At 42.0% G+C, this 11,501-nt stretch overlaps 1 protein-coding gene across 1 annotated transcript in view; it reads left to right on the forward strand.

The window, feature by feature from the left end:
* The first annotated feature begins 9,812 nt into the window (after nt 1–9,812).
* LOC127514382 (helix-loop-helix protein 2-like) overlaps nt 9,813–11,501 on the forward strand; it is a 4,456-nt gene continuing 2,767 nt past the window's right edge. The window contains exon 1 of the mRNA XM_051897170.1: nt 9,813–10,397. The gene's annotated coding sequence lies outside the window, so the exon portion shown is untranslated. The remainder of the gene's footprint in view (nt 10,398–11,501) is intronic.

Genomic DNA, 11,501 nt, shown 5'->3' on the forward strand with positions numbered 1-11,501 from the left:
ATCTGAGATGTCGTCACTCTGCTGCAGAATTTCAATGGCGTCAATATCAATTCCATGTGACAATATTAGATCTAAAGTATGATTACAACAATGAGTAATGATAAAGACGCATTGGGATTGGCATTTACAGACATTCTAATAGAGTTTAGAATGTCTGTAAATGCCAATCCCAATGTGTCTTTATCATTATCTACATGGATATTAAAATCACCAAAAACAAGGACTTTATCCGCAGCTAGTACTAACTCCGATAGAAAATCAGCAAATTCTTTGATAAAGTCTGTATGGTGTCCTGGTGGCCTGTATACAGTAACCAGCACAAATGTCAACTTACATAATGTTACATAAAGCACCATGACTTCGAAGGAATTATATTTGAAAGACTTTTAAGTAATACTGTAAATATTACTATAAATTACAGCAACACCTCCCCCTTTGCCTTTCTGATGAGGATTGTGTCAGTAATCGTAACCTTGAGGGCTAGACTCATTTAAAGTAATGTAATCGTCTGGTTTTAACCAGGTTTCTGTCAAACACAGCACATCTAGATTATTGTCTGTGATAATATCATTTACAATAAGTTCTTTTGAAGAAAGGGATCTAATATTCAGCAACCCAAGCTTTATAATTTGTTTATCAGTATTATCTCTGTTTTTTATTTGTTGAACATCAATTAAATTTTTACCCTTAAATGGGTTTGGAAGGTTTTTGTATTTACTAATTCGGTGTACAGCCACAGTCTCTATGTGATAATATCTAGGTGAAAGAGCTTCTATGTGTTGGGATTCATCTGACTTCTGTGACGTGAGACAGCTAGCAGACGGTCAGTTTAGCCGGTCTGTCTGCTTCCTGACCTGGGCCCCAGTTTGTCATGTTTCAGCTCTAAGACTATGTGCCATATTACTAGAGAGAAGAGCAGCACCATCCCAGGAGGGATGAATACTATGTCTTTTCAACAGGTCAGGTCTGCCCCAAAAACTTTTTCAATTGTCTATGAAACCTATATTATGCGGACACCACATAGACAGCCAGCCATTGAGTGATCTGCTAACTATCTCATCACTCCGACGAACAGGAAGGGGACCAGAGCAAATTACTGTTTCTGACATTGTACTTGCAAGTTCACACACCTCTTTGATGTTAATTTTAGTGATCTCCAACTGACAAAGTCGAACATCATTAGTGCCCACGTAAATAATAATTTTAGAGTATTTACGATTAGCATTAGCCAGCACTTTTAAATTTGCTTTGATGTCAGGTGCTCTGGCTCCCGGCAAACATGTGACTATGGTGGCTGGTGTCTCTATTTTCACGTTCCGTGTAATAGAATTGTAAATAACTAGGGCACTTTCAACAGGATTCTCAGTGGGTATGTCACTGAGTGGGGAGAACCTGTTTGATATTGTTATTGGAACGGAAGAGTGGTGTTTTGCCCCGCGACTATGCCGCCTCACCATCACCCAAGTGTCCTGCTGCACGGGCTCTACAGCCAGAACCGAACAATGTACAGGGTTCACTAAGCTAGTCGCATCCAAAACAGTATCTAAAGCCCTTGGATTCTTACTATCCTCGATTAAAGTTTGGATGCGTGTCTCTAATTCTGAGATTTTCTCTGTCAGCCTGGCTATTTCCCTACATTTATGACATGTAAATCCCTCGTTACTGACAGAGAAAGCTATACTATGCATGTGACAGACAGAGCAAAAAACAATAGAAGGAGAGGATGACATGACTCACCATGTTTGTAGAGTGATCCGACTTTACCACAGCTGTTTGATGAACGCGTAGAAAAAGGAGCACGCAAGACAATGATGACAAGTTAACAAGCTAGCGAAATGCAAACGCGTTGTGATAGCGATTTAGATTAAAAGATTCAAAGCTAGGGACGTCAGATTAATGTGATAGGCAATATTAGATATATGGTAATGATAATATAAACAACAAAGAATGATAGTAAGAGATTCAAAACAAAGCTATACGGAGTTACAGATGCAAACCACTCTGAGCAGCAAAACATGTTTCTTTACCTGGAGTCCAGCTGTTTCTGTGAATTGCAGCAACCTATTTGCTTCTTTTTTCTGTAGCTTTCAGCAGTCTGTAAAAATATACCTCAGATTTTGTGTCAAAGCTATTTGTAGAGTCGGTCGCAAAGCTTTTTCCCGTTTTGGATGTGTTTTGTCTGTTTTACGCGGCATTCACACTGAAAACCAATGCTGCCAGTCAGTCTTTTGCCACTCAGTGGGTGTAACCACAGTCATAATGGTCGACAGTGATGTCATGTGCATACCCTGTATAGACATGAGCACATGGCACAAGGAAACACATGACAAGCCATGTGCTCACACCAAACATGACAAAAACACAAGCAGTGAAAACAAATCACAAGCCATGTGCTCACACAAAATGAGTCATGAACATGCAGCTAATGAGAAACTTCATAAGCCACGTGTTCACACAAAACAAGACATGAAAGCAACCAGCCAGTGAAAAACACAAACTGCATGCTACATAGCACAAGACAAAACATAGACATGAGTGCCAGGATCCAAACACCACATTCCCAACATGAAACGCAGCACACTCGAGACTGTACAATCACAAAAATACAAAACAATACGGGTGTGTTAGGGCTCTGTCACAAAACCAAGAAATAAACTAGACCAAAGTGACAGAACCCTGACAGAGAATGTCTTGCGTGTTAACTGTGAACATACTCTGAACATCACACAACAACAGACAACACAAGACGGAAAGGGGTAAAACAACAGAGACAAGGAGGGGAGGGAGGGAGGAGAGCCAAGTCAGAGCCAGCGGGAATGTCCACAAAGTCAGGGTGGGATTGATGGGTTGAGCCAAGGAGGCTCAGGCTCAGGAGTCCCGGCTGAGGGCCAGGGCGGAGACGGAGGGACGGACCAAGTGGGCTCCAGGGGCCCAAGAGTCTTGGCAGGCAGCAGGGGCGAAGCCTGCATCAAGGGCAGAGCCGGCAGGGCAAGGCGCTGGGGCAGAGCTGGCAGTGCAGGCATCAAGGGCGGAGCTGGCAGGGAAAGGTGCTGGGACGGAGCCAGCAGTGCAGGCCAGCAGTGCAGGCATCAAGGGCAGAGCCAGCAGGACAAAGCACTGGGGCGGAGCCGACAGGGTAGGCAGCATGGGCGGGGCCGGCAGGGCAGGCAGCTTAGGCGGAGCTGGCAGGGCAGGCATCAAGCCGGCAGTGCAGGCATCAAGGGCGGAGCCTGCTTGACAGGCATCAAGGGCAGTGCCGGGAGTTGACGAAGGGAGTTCAAGGTCTTGAATTGGAGAATGTTGCCATAGAGGGGGCTGGAGAGAGTGGAGGTTGGTGGATGGCGCAAGCTCTTCCTCTGCTGAGTCCTCATTACGGCATGTTCTTTCTGTCAGGGTTTAGGTTGAGGAATGAGAGCGAGGACTCAATTTCAGAAATGAAGGGCTTTTATTATTAATAAAAAATAAAACAAAACACAAACAAAACTACCCCAAACAGGAAAACAGAACTTACCAACAAGACAAATGACAAATGGGGCAAATGAACCAATAATGAGGTAACAAGATGGGTGGAGTTAGACAATAGACATGAGCACATGGCACAAGGAAACACATGACAAGCCATGTGCTCATACCAAACATGACAAAAACACAAGCACATGGCCAGTGAAAACAAATCACAAGCCATGTGCTCACACAAAACAAGACATGAACACGCAGCTAATGAGAAACCTCATAAGTCATGTGTTCACACAAAACAAGACATAAAAGTACGCAGGTATAAACAAACCGCGTGCTACACAGAACACGACAACACAAGAGCGCCTGGACAATGAAACATAAACCAAGCACTCCAAAACACACGAGACAAGAGTGCATGGCAAATGAGAGGACACACAACCCATGCGCTCACAATAAAGACAGAACAGGGAGCGCAAGTGTCCGAACCCTGACATGAAACCGAAACTGAACTAAACATGAGTGCCAGGATCCGAACACCTGGCTCCCAACATGAAACAAGTCATGCAGACAAAAGAGCGCACGGCTCGAGCACACTCAAGACCATACACTCACAAAAAGACAAGACAATACGGGTATGTCAGGGCTCTGTCACAAAACCAAGAAATAAAGTAGACCGAAGTGACAGGACCCTGACAAAGAATGTCTTGTCTTGTGTTAACTGTGAACATACCCTGGGTTGGCTGAAGCTTGAGTAAGCAAGGTTTAGGTTAATCAACCGAGAGTTCAGGTTATGTTTGAAGGTAAGATAACCTTGCTTCCTGGAATACCCCCCAGATGCGTTCATTAACTGCTGTTTTCTCACCACTGTCATTTTTGTTGTGTTTATATAACATATTTACATATTCATCTAAATGCCACTTCCTTGCTAACAGTATACCTCAGCAAAGGTATTTCGAAACTTCTTTTTACCCCTAAGCAAAGAATGAAAAAAAACCTTGCTTTGAGTGTATCGGGGGCTTTAAAATTATGTACATTTAGTGGGTTGAAATTCATTACAGTGAATCATTGGATAAAGTCAATCTATTATTTGCTTCATCATATGAAGTGAAAACAGGGAAACAAAAAAAAAATTAAATCCTTAGTAAATTCAGAGCTTTTTAGAATCAGATTTGAGATATATATTTCATTGACCTCATATACACTGTATGACACCCAAACACAAGAATCTGGGCACCATTTATAATTAAACTACCCAATTAGATGTATCTCTAGGTGGTTATTAAACTTACTGCAAAAATATGTCCAAAAGAAAACATGTTGGTGAAGATGAAAAGGGGCACCTGCAGAGAGAGTAAAAGTGAACTTATTTGCTAGCTTAGATCATAGGTCGGTGCACCACTGGTGTGTAGTGAACAGCTCATTCCAGGACCCAGTTTATGGCCGGGCCCCTCTCTGTCCGTAACAGCGGACAAAGGTTTGCTACATTTTGATTGGATCTTGGTGGACTAACACAAACAAACTGTCCAACGCCATCAGATAAAGATGTAAGGACAACATCCAGATCTCTCTTAGAGGGCAAGAAGAAGACCTCTTGTACCAAGCCTGGGAAGGACAGGACTTCTCATTGGTCCACATGCAGTTTCTGCCCTTCACCCATCTAGAGACTACTTCCTAAGGTTGGCCAGAGACTGCCATAAAAATTCCTCGGGACCTCAGCAGCAATGGGTGAAGCAAAGAGAGATCACAAAGATCCATCCAAAGCCATTCAAAACTATGTTTGAAAACCTTAGAACTGATGCAAACTACACACATCCATTTCATACTTATTCACAGAAATAAGTATTCTCAGTGACAGCTATTTGTAGTGCAACATCTGACACAAATTCAGCTGTTAATGTACAACTGAAGGAATGCATGACAGTTCAATCTTCTTCCATCATGTTTAGTCTCTATTTGTTTAGGATATTGCCAAAGGTATTCTGGTGGTGGTTTGGAAAGTGAGAAATACATTGGTAAACTTTAAAGACACTGTAAAGACTTCCAACTTTGTGCTTTATGCAAATGAGTTCCACAGGGGAAAGAAGGGTGGGCCACACTGTGTGTGTCCCCTCTGACGCCAGCAGCCAATCACAGCACTCGAATGGAGAAGCGCCAAATTGCAATCTCCTCCTCATCGGAAAGGGATAAAGGTACCCTTTCAACAGACATTCCTTGTTCTGAGTCTGTCCTGCACGGGGATAGACATTAACAGATACACCGTTCTGAGTCTGTCCTGCACGAGGATAGACATTAACAGATACACCGTTCTGAGTCTGTCCTGCACGAGGATAGACATAACAGATATACCGTTCTGGGTCTCAACTCTGTAAGGAGTGAGACATTAACAGATATGCCGTTCTGAGTCCCGGCTTGCGAAGCTGAGACACTAACAGATACAACACCGTTCTGAGCCTCTGGTCCATCCAGAGAGACAACAACAGGTCCCACGATCTGAGTCTACAGCTTGTGAGGCAGCAACAGAGACGACCACGTTCTGAGCCTCCAGCCTGTGAGGAAAGAGACATTAACAAACACTACGTTCAGAGTTTCCGTCCAGTGAGACAGTAACGACATTTGCAACAAGGTTAAGCTCAGGAGAGCAAACCTTGCTTCCAAGGTACCTTCGTCTGCGTGTTCCAGATTGTTAAGGACCTTCTGCACCTATGCCAGGGCCTCATCTGCGTGTTCCAGATTTTAGGACCCTTTGGTGCTCCAGGAGATCAGCATCCCGCAGAGCTTCGTGTTCAAGACTGTTGAAACAGATTCTGGCTCCTCTCCCCAGTGCATTGTCACCCAGCACAACCAGTGGAAGATGTCACCGTCATCGGACTCAACCACGTGGAACGTAAATATCACTTAACCAAACCTCTTTCCAGAGACCTTGGCATTGTTGTATATTATCAGTATATAATTTCCTAATTCCCATTAGATGTAATATAGCTGATGTTAGTTAATAACAAATAATCTTTCGTTTATTTGTTTAGTGCATAATAAGGTTCTCCACCTTATTATTTTTCAGAGAAACAGTTTATCTTTCCATAAGATAACGTAATTCTTCCATAGCCACACCAACTTAATCACTTGTATTCTATGTATCTTATGCACTTTATTCCTTTATCATTCATGGTATTCATTTAGTAGTTGTGTTAGTTATTCTTGTTTATCTTTTGTTAATAAAATTTATTTTATTACACTTGTGTCTTCCTTGTGCTGATAATACAGAAAAAGCTCTACAAGTTAGCAATCTCACCAATACATTAATTCCAAATGAATGAAAGCCCCTGTTGGGAGTGTTCTCATACTGCCAAGGTAAAGACCTTGACTGGTACCCTGAACTAGGAAAAGGGGGGATGTGGTCATCTGATGTACTCATAACCACACCTTAAGAGACGTGTGATCCAAAAATTACAACGTCAGTGGTGACGTGAGTACCAATCCCTATTTTACTTTGCATCCTTGGATGGGCGAAAGTAAAAATCAGTACAGGTGGCTTGTGACGAGCAAGGCGGGCGAGAGCCGTGAGGGAACGGCAGCTGCATGTTGCACCGGTCTCGAATCTCTCACGGAGGAGCTCCGGAAGCATAAAAGGGGAGCGACGACAGTGAAGGACAAGAGAGGGCCGGAGCCTGCTGCCGTCCGCCATGAAGGGGAGGAGCAGGGAACGGGGGACTCGCTGCCGGCTGCCCTCAGCCGGAGGAGCCATCGCCGGCCGCCAGGGGGCGGAGGAGGATTGAGCCGTTCACCGACCGTCCAGTACTATCGCATGGCACCGCGAGGAAGAGCCTCTCGGCTGGCTGAGGACCGAGCGGCAGTGTGTCCGGGAACCGGACCAAGAATTTTTTTCCTCTCTTCCCTCTCTCGTCTGTTGCTCCCTGTGCTTCCATCTCCTTTTCTCTCGTCTCGTCTGTCCTTACCCCCAGGTGCTGTGGCCGCCGAGACTGGCCCCCAGGGGGAGTAGAGCGCAGTCTCAGGAGTACCCCCCGGTCTGCGAGGGGCAATGGGGGTATGTGACGAGCAGGGCGGGCGAGAGCCGTGAGGGAACGGCGCAAGGCCGGTGACACGAGTGATAATGAGCGTCAGCTGCGTGTCGCACCGGTCTTGAATCTCTCACGGAGGAGCTCCGGAACCATAAAAGGGGAGAGACGACAGTGAAGGACGAAAGAGGACCAGGCCTCGACTTAAATTATGTTTTATTATGTTTGTGTGGCCAGCAGATGTCCGTGAGGGCCTGCCAGCATTACTTTCTTTTTGTATTTGTTTATTTTATATATTAAAGTTATGTTGAACGTTCACCGGTTCCCGCCTCCTTCTTCCCGTATCAACAAACATTACTACATGGCTCTTGTCCAAAGAAAGAGTGATTCAGCTGTTAAACTGTTTGTGTTCTGTAATTGCTCTTGTCTGACACAGATCTCTTGGAGTTCTAGTTGCAGGACAAGAGGTCTCTGTCTGCCTCTCTGACCCGGCGCAATTAGACTGACTGACTGTGTGCTTCCTGTCAGTATAGCCCTTCCTTTTTCATATGATATGCCTCTGATACACACATGCACACAAAGTCATATCAACTTGGACACATGGCTCAAGGCAACTTGTCTATCACAATAAACCCCCCACCCACCCCCAACCTCCCTCGCCCCATTCTTCTGTTACCACCACCAGTTCTTTGTCTGTACCCCTCCCACATCCCCCCATGGTTCATACTGGCACTATGAAGCAAGTTGCAACTAGCCCTTGTCTCAACACCCTCCATTCTGTGGCTTAGGGCCACAGCAATTCAGTGGAGCCTCCTTCATCGTTTTAATAAGCTTGTTAGGCATGGTTGGTCACCACAACACACATATGCCTGATCAACAAACACACATACTTCTGTGATCCCTCTTGGTTATCTGGGAATATTGTGATACTAGAACCACATAACCAACTCGCTATTATGAAGAAAGGTCAGTGCCACAAAATCATTGATGCTAAAAGACTTTAGGAAATGGTCAGCTTAAGGTTTCAGGTTCCTGTAAAAATGAATTTATATTATGCAAAATAGAAATGTTATATAACACATTTTATATAAATACCTCTAAAATATGTTTTTGTTGGCATTATATTTAATCATCTATGGCAAAGATGTTACACCATGAAATAATGATGTTTTTCCACAATTGTGTTTTTACTTCTCTGTTATTTTAATATTTGGGGCAATTGTTCATTGTACATTTTGGAATTGTATATATCATACATCTGAACTTGCCTGTTTGATTCCCCATGGCCACAACTCAGTATCAGCTGGACCCTTTAGCTGCCCCCTCCATTGACAACTTTGTACCCATCTCTCTCCATGACATTTTGCTTGTTTCACCAGTCTAACAGAGGGTGTGGATGTGCTCTCCATTGGCCGCACTGGGCCACTATATATGCACATTGTCACATCTCTCAAGGATCTTGTCAAACTTCTCAAGGATCATTATGAAATTAATATTAGCCACAGAAGAGGTGCAGATTTTGCAATCAATACTGGCCCACAAATAAGAAGAGACAACTACATAATTATGAATTTTGAGCAAACTATTCTTTATTCCTTAGTCCGTCCACACGTGAAAATTGGAGCCCGATCTCATGAAAGTGCATATCAATAGCACGATTTTCTGCTTCTATTTGGCGTGCTATTTATACGCAGAAATTACCATTGGCTTGCACTTGTTTGACGTGCATATAATACGCACTTTTCGTGTGCATATGATACACACTTTTGGCGTAGCTTACGTAGGCCTATAATACACCCCTTCCTCACATTACTAATCCTACCCATTGCGTATCATATGCACGCAAAAAGTAATTTCAGCATATAAAGAGCATGCCAAATACAAACATAAACTATAGATACTATAGTTTATGTTTGTAAGTGCTGCTTCTTCTTCGGCTTTTACCTTGATACTCAACATTACCACGGACACTGCCTACTAGTGGTCTGCATATGCTGGACTGTCATGATTTTGGCTAAGGCAGCCAGGACACTACTGAATGATGCACATCAGAGGGGATTTTGAAGTGAGTATACGCAATGACGACGGATAAAGAAGTGCACTACACCTGTATACATACATACATACATACATATATATATATATATATATATATATGTGTATATATATATATATAGGAATAGGTGGGTGTGAGTGTGTGGGTGGTAAGTATATATATATATATATATATATATATATATATATAGGAATAGGTGGGTGTGAGTGTGTGGGTGGTAAGTATATATATATATATATGTAGCGGACCTGGATGAGATGGGTGGAGAGGGGCAAGAGAAGAAGGTATGATGCGAAGGGGCGGTGTTAGACAATACCACCCCACAAATATATTCCAACCCTCTGTCATTCTGAACAGCTTTTACTAGAAATTCTCTCATACCCTGATCCGTTATAGCCTGATCAGGCGACGGAGCTCTAGCGAAAGAGAAGGATTTAACGCAGATGGTTTTCGATTAAAGGGCTGTTTTATCGCCAGTTGATTCTCAAGTAATCGCAGTCTCGCTCAAGAGGACTAACAACATTTCACTACTTTTTCTACAATCTTATCGACAGAGCAATCTCTATTGTCTAGAGTCTGGGGTCACGATGCATCACCCCCATATTTTTATCTCAATATCGAAGGCATCATCCATTATTTTTACAAAAGAAACACAGTGAAAGGCAGAATTACTCAGCATCACAATTTTGACAAAAACAGATATCACTTTGTTATCGGAGGATCTCAAAGTAGATGAAGAAATATAATATAACACGGCGGGAAGATGCTCAATGCAAGAAATTACATAAAGACACGAGGATAGAGTAAAGAGTTGGACAGCTTGTAAAGGACAAGGTTCTTCTTTCTGGAGCTGTCTAGTGCATAACACGGTTTGTTCATTTATTCATTTATAACTGTCGTATTATATTTTTTTTGTTACTTGTATTCTCTCAGAGGTATAGTAAGGTAACATTTATTATAGCTTATAAGGATGTTAATCAGTAATTTCAATATTCGTGTTAGTAAAATGTTTAGTCCTTTGAGTTAGGCTACAATTAATTTGAAAACTGTTCCGCGCAAATGCATTAACAATTCAAAACTTTTGCTTTACACCTTTTTCTTTTCTTTTAAGTTATAAGTTTTAGAGTTATTCTGTATAAATATAGTTCACACACCAGTCATTAAAGTTTTTCACTGCCTTTTCACATTGCACTTTTTTTTTTTTTTTTTCAAAACTAACAAACATCTAAAATGATTCATTTAAATAAATAAAACATGTAGATGTTGTAGGCTAAATATAACTTTTACAACGTGACTGTCCTTTATCAATTGTGAGCAAGAATTTATGCTGATCTAAAAGCAAAGTTCCCACAACAGATGTTAACCTTTTGAACCATTTATTATTCTGGTTCCGTTTTGTCCTGTCAGGCAGCACGCGCCAAGCGTTATAGTGTGACAGATGGATGACTTTAATTGTTTAATTTAACTCCAAAATTATCATATTTGCATTTAATATTGTAGTCCTTTATAGGAAGGTTCTGAAAACATATTTAAATAGAGAACAAAAAAGTTGTGCATTTGCGAGGTCCATTTTAAATTGATTTGTGTGTGTTATTAGACATGCAAAAACAGTTATATTTTAACAATAATGTAATGGTGTTGGCCTCTTTTAAAAATATTTTAATTAAATGTCAGACGCTTACAATTGAAACGCGCATTTCTCCCAATAGCTTTAGTAGTATAAAATGTTTTAAATGTAGGCCTACCACAATATTTGTTATGCACCTTCTACAAATACAGTGTCGACCATTAATTTTTTGTGAGAGCTGTTATGAAAATGTTATTGTTTATGTGTGCGAAGAAGAGAAAAAAATGTTAGGGAAGATAAACAAAGAAACGGCAGATAAACAATCTTGAGAGAAAAAACTGTGGAAAAATAAAATTCGTTTGTTGTTTTATTGACTTAATTGTAATTAAGCATGACGTATATTTGT

Source organism: Ctenopharyngodon idella, chromosome 1 (assembly GCF_019924925.1).
Source record: "Ctenopharyngodon idella isolate HZGC_01 chromosome 1, HZGC01, whole genome shotgun sequence".
NCBI classification, from domain to species: Eukaryota; Metazoa; Chordata; class Actinopteri; order Cypriniformes; family Xenocyprididae; genus Ctenopharyngodon; species Ctenopharyngodon idella.